Below are 13,077 nucleotides of genomic sequence, written 5' to 3'. Positions count from 1 at the left end.
GCTGTGCAGGGAGTGTCGGCCACATTTGGCGCACTGTCCCAGGCCCGGGCGAAGATGGCCAGGGGAAATGGGGCTTAGGGATTGCTAAGCAAACGGCACCACTGGTGGTCTACTACCGTCAGCAGAGGTAGGAATGTCTTTTTTTTTTTTCTTTTTTTTTTTTAAGGGGCGTGTGATTTTGTTCTTTTTTGGAGGTGGGAGTCCGTTCGTTCGTTCGTGCGCTACGGGAGGGGGGGGCGTTGCTGCACTGCCTGAGTCCCCGGAGGGAGGGTGCGAAGATGTCTACAATGGTACAGTAATTATTCCTGGGGCAAAGAGGGCAATTAGAGGGGACAGGGTGGGCGGCACCTCGAGTTGTGGCAGTGGCAGCAGGGAAGGTCGCGAGGGGCTTACCCTGGCGGGCGGGCGCTGTCCTGCCGCAGGTGAGGGAGGGCGCGGGCTGGAGGGAGGGAGGGCGCGCGCGAGGCAGGCGCTAGGCTGGCGCGAGGAAAGGGGGAGGGGAGGAGGGGGAGGAGGGCGCGCGCGCGCACACCTGTCCTGGACAGCAGCGCGAGCTGAGCGGCGCCTCACTCGGGCTCAGCCGGCTGAAGAGGAAGGAGGGCGGGCTGGCAGGCGGGGGCGGGACGCCGAGGGGAGGAGGAGGAGGCGGCTCGGATGGCTGGCCCGGCTCTCGCTCGTTCTCCCTCCCGCGGGCAAGTCCGGCTCACACCCTGCTTCTCCCGCTCACTCACAGCCCCCTTGGCTCTCCCTCCTCCTCCTCCTTCCCCTGCGGGATCCGCTCGCCGCCGCCGCAGACGGCAAGTCGTGGCAGCCAGACGTCGGCGCGTAACCCGGCGCTCCGTGCGTGACTCCGAGCGACGTCAGCGCGCGCTCCGCGCTACCCACCATCTCTCCCCCATCCTCCCCCCGTGGCTCGCGCCCTCCGCCCTCGCGTCCCTCCGTTTCAGTCGCCGCGGCGGCGGGCGCCGAGCGCGCTCCCTCCGCCCTCCTCTTGCGCGTGCGCGCGCCTTCTGCGCCGTTGGCGCGTCAACAGCCCGCGGGCCCAGGCCTTGAGGCGCGTCTGAGGAAGGGGCTGCCTGTGGCCTCTTTGCGCGCACTTCCTCCACTCGCCGCCCGTGGCGCCCCTAGGAGGACTTAACCCGCGTTGGGCTTTGAAGGCTGGAGCTAGGCTCTGGCGGGTCTAGAGCCCTGTAGGGCCTGCACCAGCTCCAACCTAGGGCCCTAAGCGTCGTTATCCGTGCTGCTCCCACCCTGTCACCCTCTCCCTATGCCCTTGTTCCGCCCGCATCTCTCAGGAGGCAATAGACCTTTTATCTCCCGGGAGGGTCTCACCTTGGTCTTCAGACGCCTGCCGAGAGGGCTAGAAGGGCAGAATTAGCATAAAGAAGAAAGAGGCGAGGCCACGTTCAGGCTTAAGCCCCAGGAATCCTTGACAGGAAGCGTGGGGTTGCTGCCCAGCCTCCCACGCAGTGTAGGTGAAACTGGGCCCCTTTGAGGGACTGTGACTAAGGACAAAACCCTGATAAATATTATTTATGCGTCCTTGGGCTGAGAGGGAGAAAATGGAAGAGACGAGTTAATTTTCATAAATTACTACGCAGGGGCGAAATGCAGAATTATAAAGTGTCCTTTAAGAGTTTTCTTGAAATCTTACCAAGTTTGACAAGATGTTTGGTGCACGGTAACTTTCTTCCATACTTTGTATGCTGTCACATCTCTGTCCTGCAACACTGCGTCATGGAAGATGGGTCAATTAAAAGTTATCAGCTGCAAAATAGAAAGCTACCTTAACCATCTTTATCATGATTTAAATAGATGTCAGAGAAGTCATTCTGTAGTTAAAAATTTAGCCACCGTCCTAACTTATTTAGCTGAGCATATTTTATTTTGAAGTTACCTTGCAATACACGGTAAAATACCCTTTTATTAGGCAATATTAAACTTTTAAACTCACTTATAGGACTGGACTTTTTTTTAGGAAGCTTATCGAGTTAAACCTTTGAGGCAAGTAAGAGTGAGATGAAATTAACCCCATTTTATAGATGAGAAAATTGAGTTAGAAAAACGTCAGTTCAGAGTTGCAGGGAGTCTGTGACCCATAAAGGGATCTAGTGTCACCTACTTTATCCACTAAACCAGAAATCCCTCAATTGTTTACTTGTGGGTATCTTTGGATGCCCCTGTTGCCCGTCCCCATGTATTGTAGTCAGTGCTAATGTCTGAGAGAAATTTTGGAGGTATTCCTGGAGACGCCAAATCACAGAGGACTCTAAAAGGTTTGAGGTTGGAATTCCCTGCCACAGAAAATCGCAGCTGTGCAATAAGTTATTGTGAAACAATTCAGATTCTATACTAACAACAAAGTGTTTATTAATCCCTAGTTAGAGGTGAAAAAACTTTTGAGACAGGTATAAGAATGATGGGTCATTTCTTTTGAATTGCTTCTTTATTCACCTCATCTTTAGGTGGCAGCACTACTATATAAATATCTTTAAAACTACAGTCTTCTGCAACCGGATATCCTAAAGAGTGTTTTGTCCTAAATGCATCCAACTCTATTGTGGAGATTAGAAATATGAAATCATATCTGAGAATTAGAATATTTAGGAGGTTCCAGAGGACGAAAAACAGAAAGGCTTTCAGAGAAATTAATACATGGAGTTACTGAAGGAAAAGATTTGAAAGTTTTTAAAGAGCTTTTTCTTTTTCTTCTTCTTTTTTTTTTTAGGTATATGAGGCGCAAGTAGCATCTTTATTCTAAACCTGATCTCCTATTGAACCAGCACAAAATAACCTTCCAAAACAAACCATAGTTTCTCAATACTGCATATTAAAAATTTACAAGTTTAAAGTTACTGTTTGTATAGTTGCCATTATTCTAACTATAATTTTATTTATTTTTTATGTAAGCTCTCCTGCCAAGGTAGGGCTTGAACTCATGACCCCAAAATCTAGAGTTGCATGATCTACCAACCGAGCCAGCCAGGCACCCCTAACTACAATTTTATAATTGTAATAATTTTATAATTCTTCATTAGACTGCATCAAGCTTAAGAGGATCCCAAATAGCACCTTACTGTTGACCCTTGTGAAAGAGAAGAATTCTTCCTGGCCCCTTTCCTCGCTTCCTAAATTGTTCATATACAAACTAAACCACCATTACTCAAACTCAGAGAAGTGATAATACAAACTAAACTATATATAAATTGATAGCAACTTACAGATATTCTACATCTGAATTTCTGCCACAGTGTTTGAGGGTAGTCAGTTGTGATTGAATCATGTATGGGAGCTATTTAGATCAGTATTTTCTAAGTAGAACGTCATCATAATCAATCTTTTTGCAGTAGGTTTCCCTGTATGCCTTTATCCAAGCCACCAAACAAAATTGAATTTACATGTATTTCAGAATAGACTATGTTAGATTTACAATATAAGTTGTAAATTTATAAGTAAACAAAACTACCCAAGAATATATCTGTATGTTCATCAGGAGTGGGAAATCAAATTATTTCTGGGTAGAGGATGAAGTGTTAATAAAGTCTTTCTTGATGGCAGCTTCCATCTTTCTCAGATCAAACTTAGAGAAGGAGTCTCAAGCAAGTTGGTAGGGCTCAAACTCAGCAGTATTATGTTAAGATTTTTAAGCTCTCTGGTGCCAGCAAATCATGCAGCCTGGGGGCCTTTGCTCCAAACTTCTGCCAACTCCATTTTGGCAGTAAAGTGTTCTGTTGAACAAAGTTTGCACGTGTTTGGGGTGCGAAGTGGTTCCTCAGGCATTTATCTGGTTTTATTCCAGTTTAGGGACTTGAAGACAAGAGTCAGAAGCATGAGACTTGTATAGTTCATATATGCCCTGAAACAGATTATGTTGATGATCTGGAATTTTCACTTAAACAAGGACAGCTTTTTCTTTGTTGATGTAAGATTTATTGAAGTGGACCGTTTAGTTTACTCCTTTAATGCTAACATGGTATTGAACCATTCTCAAAAGCAGGTAAGCAGAATCCTCTCGGTTGAGGGTCTAGAGCTGTGGCAAATCACTCCTCATCCTCCTAGCCACGATACCATCAAATACCACTTGAGAGCAAAGAGGCCAGTAATTATGTAAACTTGATCTCACTGTCGATGAGCCTCTGATCTTTTTTGGTATTGGTTGTCTGGTTTCATCTTTTTTACCTCCTTCTTCCTATCCTGGAGTCATTGATTCACAACACTTGGCCAAGATATGTGTGCTAATCTGTCTTATTTCAGGGAGCCCCTCTTCCTGTGGGAAACATACACATTCTCAATTTCCATTATTTTTTCAAGTAATTCTAATGGAAAAATCCTTGCATAATCTGAGGTAACAGAGTTTGAAAGCCATTAAACTGCTGTTGGAATATTCTTTTGTTTTTGTTTCTTTCTTCTCAGTTTAAGAATAATGGAAAGAATGAGGCACCTGGGTGGCTCAGTCTGTAAGGCATACGACTTGGTCCAACTTTGGCTCTGGACGTGGGTTCAAGTTGTGCTGACAGCTCAGAGCCTGGAGCCTGCTTCAGACAGATTCTGTGTCTCCCTCTCTCTCTGCCCCTCCCCAACTCGTGCTCTGTCTCTGTCTCTTAAAAATAAAATAAAAACATTAAAAAAAATTTTTTTAAGAATAATGGAAAGAAAAAAGTGCAAAAGTCACACATGTTGAAATGATGGTATTTTAACCACGATCAATGGAATGTCAGTTTGTAATATACAGTATGGTAACTTGAAAATGGTAGTTAGTTTTGATACTTTTGCCACTGTTTGGCCTAAATTCCAATCTGTACTTTTCCCTTTCCCTTCCTTCTTTTAAAAAGTAATTCCCAAGTCACAGCTGACATATGGATGAGATGAAGAGACAATGAAGAGCAAAGCTGGGCCTTTCCAAACAGTGGATCTATCTGCACTGAAAGTACTATTGAACTTTGTTGCACGTTTTATGGTGACCCCAAAATTCCCTTGTTGGCTTACTTTAAAATATAAATGTATTGCAGTTTTACTACCTGGAGCAAGATTAAATACATGCATACATAAGTGGGTGTGTACATACAACCAGATTACACTGCCCTCTGAAGCTAATTTAGACCATTTTTATAACCGAATGTAGTAGCACTTTCCAATTAGATGAAGATCAGTTTGTTTCTCTCAGTGGTGAGTCAAATATGTCAGGGGAAAAATCAAGAGAATCTTCCATGGGAAAAACCCTAAGTAAGTTCTTTCTTTAATATTTTGTATCTTTGTTTTGTAATTCTTTAATATTTAGTCTTTTTTAACTTTAAGTATACCTTTTCTTCTTGTCTACCTAAATACTCAAAATTAATTATGAAATGTAAATGTAAGTGTAATAATTAGTTTTTACCTCTTAGCACATAAATATTTGCTTGATAAGTATGTGTATAGGGAAGAAATGTTTTTAAATTACTATTCTGGAATTCCATTAATATATATATTACATAAACATATTACAGCTGATGTTTAGGTGGCATTTAATTTTTTTTTTTTGCTTTGAATTTCCTTTTGGAAAGTATTACCTGCTATATCAGGACTAGTTCTTGGAACCCATCACTGTTTATCAGCCTCATTTTCTTAAATCATTTATTGAACAGTATCCATCAATTGCCTATTCACCAGACATTGTTCCAGGTGCTGAACAGACCAAGTTTCTGTTTCCATAGAGTTTCCAGTCTAGTAAGACAGATAATAAACAAATATATAAGATAATGTTGGGGGCACCTGGGTGGCTCAGTCGGTTGAGGGGCCGACTTCGGCTCAGGTCATGATCTCACGGTTTGCAGGTTCAAGCCCCGCCTCGGGCTCTGTGCCAACAGCTCAGAGCCTGGAGTCTGCTTCAGATTCTGTGTTTCCCCTCTCTCTCTGCCCCCTCCCCCTGCTCATGCTCTGTGTCTTTCAAAACTGAATAAATGTTAAAGAAATTAAAAAAAAAGATAATGTTGGATAGTGGTAAGTGCTTAAAAGAAAAAGAAAGCAGTAAAGGGGCAAGAGTTCACTGTGTGATTGTGTGTGCACATGCCTCCCATGTGATATTTTAAATGGAGTGATGAAGGAATCCTCTCTGAGGAAGTAACATTTGAGCAGAGACCTGAAATAGTCATTCATGCGAACATCTGGGGAGATGTTCTGGGCATCATGAAAAATTTATGCCGCATAAAGTCACCCAGCTATAATCCAGGTAACATCCCATGTGGTAACTATGTACACATCTGTTGTTTTTTTTTTTTCCTTAAGAGAGAAAAGTCATTAGATTTTCTGGGTACACATTAGGTTTTCAGTAAAGTTTTTCATTTCATATCATTATTGCTCTGTATTTCCCATGCTTATTATTCCATTATTTAATACAATAAGATTTATGGTAGACAAAGCTTCACAATTCCTTATCTGCAAATCCAAAATCCAAAACACTTTTTTTCTTAATTTTTTGGTGTAAAAACTGATCTGAACAGACATAACTCTATTTAAAGTCTTCATTATTCCATTTGGTGTGACTATTGATGCATTTCATTATGGAAATATGTGTTTGATTGGAGACTGCTGCCCAGGACAACACTGGTTAAGTAAAATATAGATAGCATAACATGTTATATTCCTAAAATATTTTAAAAAAATTGATTCAGGATCATATTTGGTCCCAAGGATTTTGGATAAAGGATTGCATAGCTGTTCCAGATTTCTTCTCGATTCTCTGATTAAATATTGCTATTGATGTTAATCTTTAGGTATCTTTTATTCAAAGTATAACATTTATGTAGTGCTCTTATTATGTATCTAAAACTATGTAAATGCTCTGTATATCAGCTCAGAAAATCCTCACAATGGCCTTATAAGTTTATTTTCCTCATTTTACAAATGAGAAAACTGAGGTCAGACAGATTAAGGAAACTGCAAAATTACACAGCTACTAAGTGACAGAGCTAAGAATTGAACCTAGACAATTTTTCTTCCTAGCTTGCATTCTTTGTCAGTACACTAATTCTCCATCTCCTTATCCCTTTCTCCCTCTCCTCTGCTTTGGAGAAGTTTTAAATATCAGCCCTTTCCAAGACCATGAGTTTTCACTTATACTCTGAAATGTCAGACACCAAAACTTGACACTCTCTTTACTAACATCCTTCAACAATTTTTTTCATTTTATTTATTTTTATTACTAATTTTTTTAATGTTTATTCATTTTTGAGAGAGAGAGACAGACAGAGAGTGAGTGGGGGAGGGACAGAGAGGGAGAGGGAAACAGAATCCAAAGCAGGTTCCAGGTTCTGAGCTCTCAGCACAGAACCTGATGCAGGGCTGGAACTCACGGTGAGATCATGACCTGAACCACCTGAGCCAAAGTCGGATGCCTAGCTGACTCCATATGAGCCATCCAGGCGCCCCTCGTTTTATTTTATTTGCTTCTGATTTAATTTCAGCCATTTCTATTCTCATTTGAGATTGCAGATTTACTTATCCTCATTCTCAGTCTGATAGGTTTTCATGTTAACCTTATCTTTCACCATCCTTTTCTTCACTGAATATCCTTGCATAATTATGAAGCACTTCCCTTATTATTGTGGCCTTGTCAGATGTCAGATCACATTTAAAAATTTGCATCTCGTTTACTGAGAAGTACCATCTGCTAAATAAAGCTCTGTCGCTGATTTGTAGGTTTCTATAACTCAATGAATTACATAACTTGCTTCAGATAACTTTATTCCTAACATATTAAAGTCTCATTTTTTTGAGTTGGAACTGATTTTGTTTTTATTATTTTGTCCTCAGGTAAAAATTCTCCATAAGCAATTAGAAACTGAGGTCATTTTTGTATTGATTCATTGATTGATTGCTATCTAAAAGCAAGATTGAGTGTGTTTCATGAAGTTGGGCAAAGACTATTACAACTGTATAACACAGGTAGGGGCAGTTTGAGTAAGTATATTATATCGAACTTTCTTCCCAAGTATCTATTCTTGATTGTCCTAGAAATCTATTGTGAGACACTCAGTGAAGCATTATCTTTTGTGTAATGTTGATAGACTTGTTCTGAGCCAAACATAATGTCTCAGGAGTCACTCAACAGCTCATGTATGCTAAGTTTAAGGGTGCCGTTCATGGCTAAAGGAGCTATAAAGGAATTAAACCCATCAATTTTATCTCATTAGCATACTGTTGAATGAAACAAGCCAACAAGTCAGTTCTTAAATTGCTGAGAAGGAAAAAAGAGACTGAATAAATACATATTTGCAATGAGCTTGGTTATAAAGAACATTAGTTTATTATATGAAAAATTGAGGGCTTTGCCAAGGATTACCTTGCCTACCTTTATGCCTCTATCTCCTGAGACCTCAAGAAGATAACATTTTCTCCTAAGACCGTGTTCCAGAGACACAGCTAGTTCCTCTGCATTATTCTACATTCATAGTATCTAATCAATACAAAACCTTTGAGGCAAACCATTAATATTTACCAAATTGTAACAATGTCTTGGGGGTAAAAATTTCATTTTATAATCTTATAGCTTACCTCAACTGTATATAAACAAACTTTAATAAATTCATGTGATGAATAACTGTTTTGGCTCTTCTGTTTTTTCTTACTTTTAGTTAGAAGATCCCTCCTCTATTCAGTGCGGCAGTTAAGAACATGGTCTGGGTAATCTAATCTTTCAGATTCAAAATTCTGCTTTCAAATTCCTAACTGTGATTTTGGGCAAATTACTTAAGCAAGGATAATACCAACAGCCACATAGATATATTATGAGGATTAAATTGGTTAATTTGTAAAAAGCATCTAGAGGAGGATCTGGCACATGGTAAATGCTCCGTAACTGTGAACTCTACCCCTCCCCCTGCCCTGCCCCTTGGCACTAACTTTTCCTGCTCTCTCTTAAGACACAAGCCAAGTTCTCAGTCTCTCTCTCTGTCTCTCCTTCTCTCTCTCTCTCTCTCTCTCTCTCTCTCTCTCTCTCCAGATTTCAGGCTCATAGGCCTTGGCCTTAAAATTAAAACTGTCCTCTTACTACTAGATTCATCGGTTACATTGTTCTCCAAAACTTTCAAGTATTCTTCCCTTTTCTTGGTTCTGAACCATTATACTCGCTTTCTCTATCTGAACTCCCTATTATGATTTCTCTTGATATGTCTTCCATTTGCACATTGGAAGGTTTTTCCTCGTTACTGTAGTATGAGTTCCTTGAGAGCAGGGAGTGGGTCTTAATTACTCTATTACTCCAGTCCCTTCCCTCTCCCTGCTGTGCAGTTTATGCTAAAGAAAATTTTATTGGGGGGTTCCTGGGGGGCTGAGTCGGTTAAGCCTCCAACTCTTGGTTTCGGCTCAGGTCATGATCTCACAGTTTTTTGAGTTCGAGTCCCGCATCAGGCTCTGTGCTGACTGTGCAGAGCCTGCTTGGGATTCTCTCCCGCCCCGCCCCCCTCTGTCTCTCCCCAATCCACACTGTCTCTGTCTCTCTCAAATGAGTGATGGGCATTGAGGATGCGCTTGTTGGGATGAGCACTGGGTGTTTTATGTAAACCAATTTGACAATAAATTATATTAAAAAACTAAATAAATAAATAACCTTAAAAAGAAAAAAAAAGAAAATTTGTTGAATAAATAAATCCATTTAGCCTTTGTATTTTTTGCTTATTTTATCCTGGCTGTTCTATTCTGAACCTCCCATTTTCCTGAAAGCTCTCTTGTTCCTTTTATCTCTGGAAATTTTAAGTTCACCTGGTAATGCTGAGATCCCATCCTGGATCATCACAATTTTCAGACTGAGAGGCAAGAGGTTCATTTTGCCACACAATCCATTCATATGTTAGAAAGAAGATTTCCATTTAATTTACCTAGATTTAATTTCACTCATAATCTCTTGGCTCCAGCTAGGCTGATTATTCTCTTTAAAATCTACCAGTATCTTTGAGAGGAGGTCTATTTTGCAGAACTCTTTGTCTCATTCCTTATTTGAAGACAGGACCATACCACTCTGTTTCTTTACATGCAGGGTAAACGTCAGCTCAGGGCACTGACTGGCTCAGTCAGTGGAGCATGTGACTCCTGATCCTGGGTTGTGAGTTCAACCCCACATTAGATGTAGAGATTACTTTAAAAAATGTTTTTAAATCTTAAAAAAAAAAAAAGCATCATCCCTCTCTCTCTCAGTTGGAGTGAGGATGAGCTAGATCAATCTTTTAACGTTTTTCTTTTTAATACATACAAAAGACCTATGTAACACATGTATTAGCTATAAGCTTGATAATATCATGAACTACCCAGTCCAAGAACTAGAACTTTTCCCAGTAACTTGCATCCACTCTGCCTGGGCTCCTACTCTATCTCTTCTCCTGTCCTCAGGCATACCCAGTATCCTGAACTTTATGCTTATCTTTCAATTGCTGCTTTCTTTTTAAAATTTAGTCTTATATTAAAAAGTTAGGTTTTTTTTTTAAGTCTATTTATTTTGAGACAGAGAAAGAGGGAGAGAGAATCCCAAGGAGGTTCTGCAGAGCCCAATGTGGGGCTCGAACTCACGAACTATGAGATCATGACCCGAGCCGAAGTCTGATGCTTAACCGATAGAGCCACCCAGGCACCCCTAAAAGATTAGTTTTACGACAAATGCATCTATGGTAAAACAATATGTTGTTTGACTTGTATGTTTTTGAGCTTTAGAAAAAATGCTGTCGTCCAATATATAGTTTTCTGGGATTTGCCCTTTTTACTCAACACTATGTTGCCAAAATTCATTCAAATTGTTGTATATAATGATTGTTGAGTTTCAGTACCATATAACATTCTATTGTATGAATATATCTCAATTTGTTCTCCTGCTGATAAATATTTGAGTCTTTTCTAGCCTTTCAAAAAATTACAAAATCGTTGCTATAAAAATTTTTGTGTATGCCTCTTGGTCACACACGCAAAGTGTTTCTCTTGGCTGTATACCTAGGAGTAAGATTTTGGGTTGGAGAGTATACAGATATTCAACTTTGTGATATAATTAATGCCAAAGACTTTTCAATGTTCTCACAGTTTATAAGCATTCTATGTACTCCCAATATTTGGTATTGTTACATGTAATTTTGGCCAGTCTAGTGGGGGTAAAATGGTACCTTTCTGCTTTTTATAGGTTGGAAGAAGTCATTGTTACTTGAAGTTTTTTAAACTTCCTCTTCCTTTCTACATTAAGAACTTGCAGCCTCATTACTGTGGCTGGGAGTTCCTTTGAAAGAAAGCATTTATTTGTGTGATAGTTTCTGCTAAGAGTGTTAAAACTGAGATAGGATGGAAGCTGGGTAGTTTGCATGTTGCTTTTAAGTTGATCTTGCATATACGAACTAAAATTTCTTGTTAATGCTATGCAGAAATGGAAATTACATTCTTTCATATTGGTCCATCATAGATTAGTCTGATCTTGAGTTTACACCTATCTGTGCAACTATTTTAAATAAAACTATTTTTCAGTCTGTCGATCTGGAATATTTCCTCTCAATCAAGTTTAGTAAAGATATCTATGTGTATTACTTTGTATTTTAATTGTACCAAAGAGATCCAACTTACCTACTTTTGATACGGTTACATTTACATGATGCAACACAAATTAATCTCTCAAAGACGTTTTAAAACTCCAAATGATCATCTAACCACTGTTACCCACTGAACTGACCCACACACATTAGCCAGGAAAAGAGGTCTAGACAGCTGGTGCTGCTTCACTGTGCCCTAAAATGTGTGTGTGTGTGGTTTTTTTAATTGAAAAAGCCATCTTGTATATAAACAGTTTTCGTCAATAACTAAAAACACACGGAGATGAACAAACGGAATTCAAGACAAATGGCAATACATGTATATTTTAAAGAAGAACTTTTATAGGGTTTATTGTCTTTAAAAACAAATACCAGTTTGTCATTTGTCTATTTTTTTCTTGTCTTTGAATGAAGGATTTTTGAAGGAAGGGACCGTGTATTTGTTTTATGCGTCTTATGTTTCTTTATTATGTTGTTAAATATAGTGTCGTATCCCATAAGGGAACTCACAATATTAACTGAGTGCAAAAGTCCCTGCTGTACTATGAACATTTGTTGACTAACAAAATGACGGAGTGAATATTCATGACCAAACCATAAGAAAGCTGCAGTTACTTTCTTTTCTATGGTACAGTAGCTATAATTGGAAATAATCATTCATCAGGATGAATACATTTATGCCAGGTGAGTGTTTTTCAACTTTATTTATATAGCTAACATGGTATATGGTCAAGTTGCTATCAGCCGTTGGTTTCTTTCAATGTTCTCTTTTAAAGCCAAGTGTTAAGCCTCATTTCCTCATTCCCATAATGCCAGATACTCACTTTCTATATTGACCCAGGGACATCAGGTGCTGCTGAAATAAGACCGACTCCTACCAAACCTCCCTTGAAGTGAGGGCTTTTTCTTTGTGTTATGCAGTGTATATGAGCTTTTTGTTGTTTGCTTTCGTTCTTTTGTAAGCAGTGATGTGTAAGATGCGGCATATCTAGAGTTTAAGTCTTTACTCCTTACAAGGATGGCAAGGAACATCCTTACCGTGGTAGGCAGCCCCCAAATGGCCCTCGGCCATTCCTGACTTCTGGTCTTCACACCCTTGTGTATTCCTCTGCCGGGTTGTGCGTGGATTGATCTGATAACCAACAGAATGTGGCATATGTAGTGTGCATCACTTGTAAGATTAGGGTATAAAAGACTGGAAGGACGCAGGGACCACAGTCCAAATGAGAACCTCAGCTAGTTCTTTAAGGCACTTTTTCTGTGGCCAGGAAGTGCCAACCTAGATCCTGAGCCAAAAAGGCCCAGGTCTTTCTGGGCACTAGAAAAGTAAGAGACAAAAAACTCTGTATATGTAAATAGAAACAAGTAGGAATTTCACTGAAAGATAGTGGGAAAAAGAGAGAGTACCTAATAAAAAGAAATGAAATACAGAGGCTACCTACCACATGGTTGAAACTTAAAAACATGCTAATTGAAGGAAGTTGGTCACAAAAGACCAGATATTGTATGATTCTATTTATATGTGATGTCCAGAATAGGCAAATCT

General features: G+C 40.0%; 1 long non-coding RNA gene across 1 annotated transcript in view; it reads left to right on the top strand.

The window, feature by feature from the left end:
- The window catches only part of LOC109500856, a 41,519-nt gene continuing 28,442 nt past the window's right edge, over positions 1-13,077 (top strand). Inside the window, exon 1 of the long non-coding RNA XR_002158667.3 lies at positions 1-127. This is a non-coding gene — a long non-coding RNA (uncharacterized LOC109500856). The remainder of the gene's footprint in view (positions 128-13,077) is intronic.

The sequence above is a fragment of the Felis catus genome, chromosome A1 (genome assembly GCF_018350175.1).
Source record: "Felis catus isolate Fca126 chromosome A1, F.catus_Fca126_mat1.0, whole genome shotgun sequence".
Lineage (NCBI taxonomy): Eukaryota > Metazoa > Chordata > Mammalia > Carnivora > Felidae > Felis > Felis catus.
This window is presented reverse-complemented; position numbering and strand designations above follow the sequence as displayed.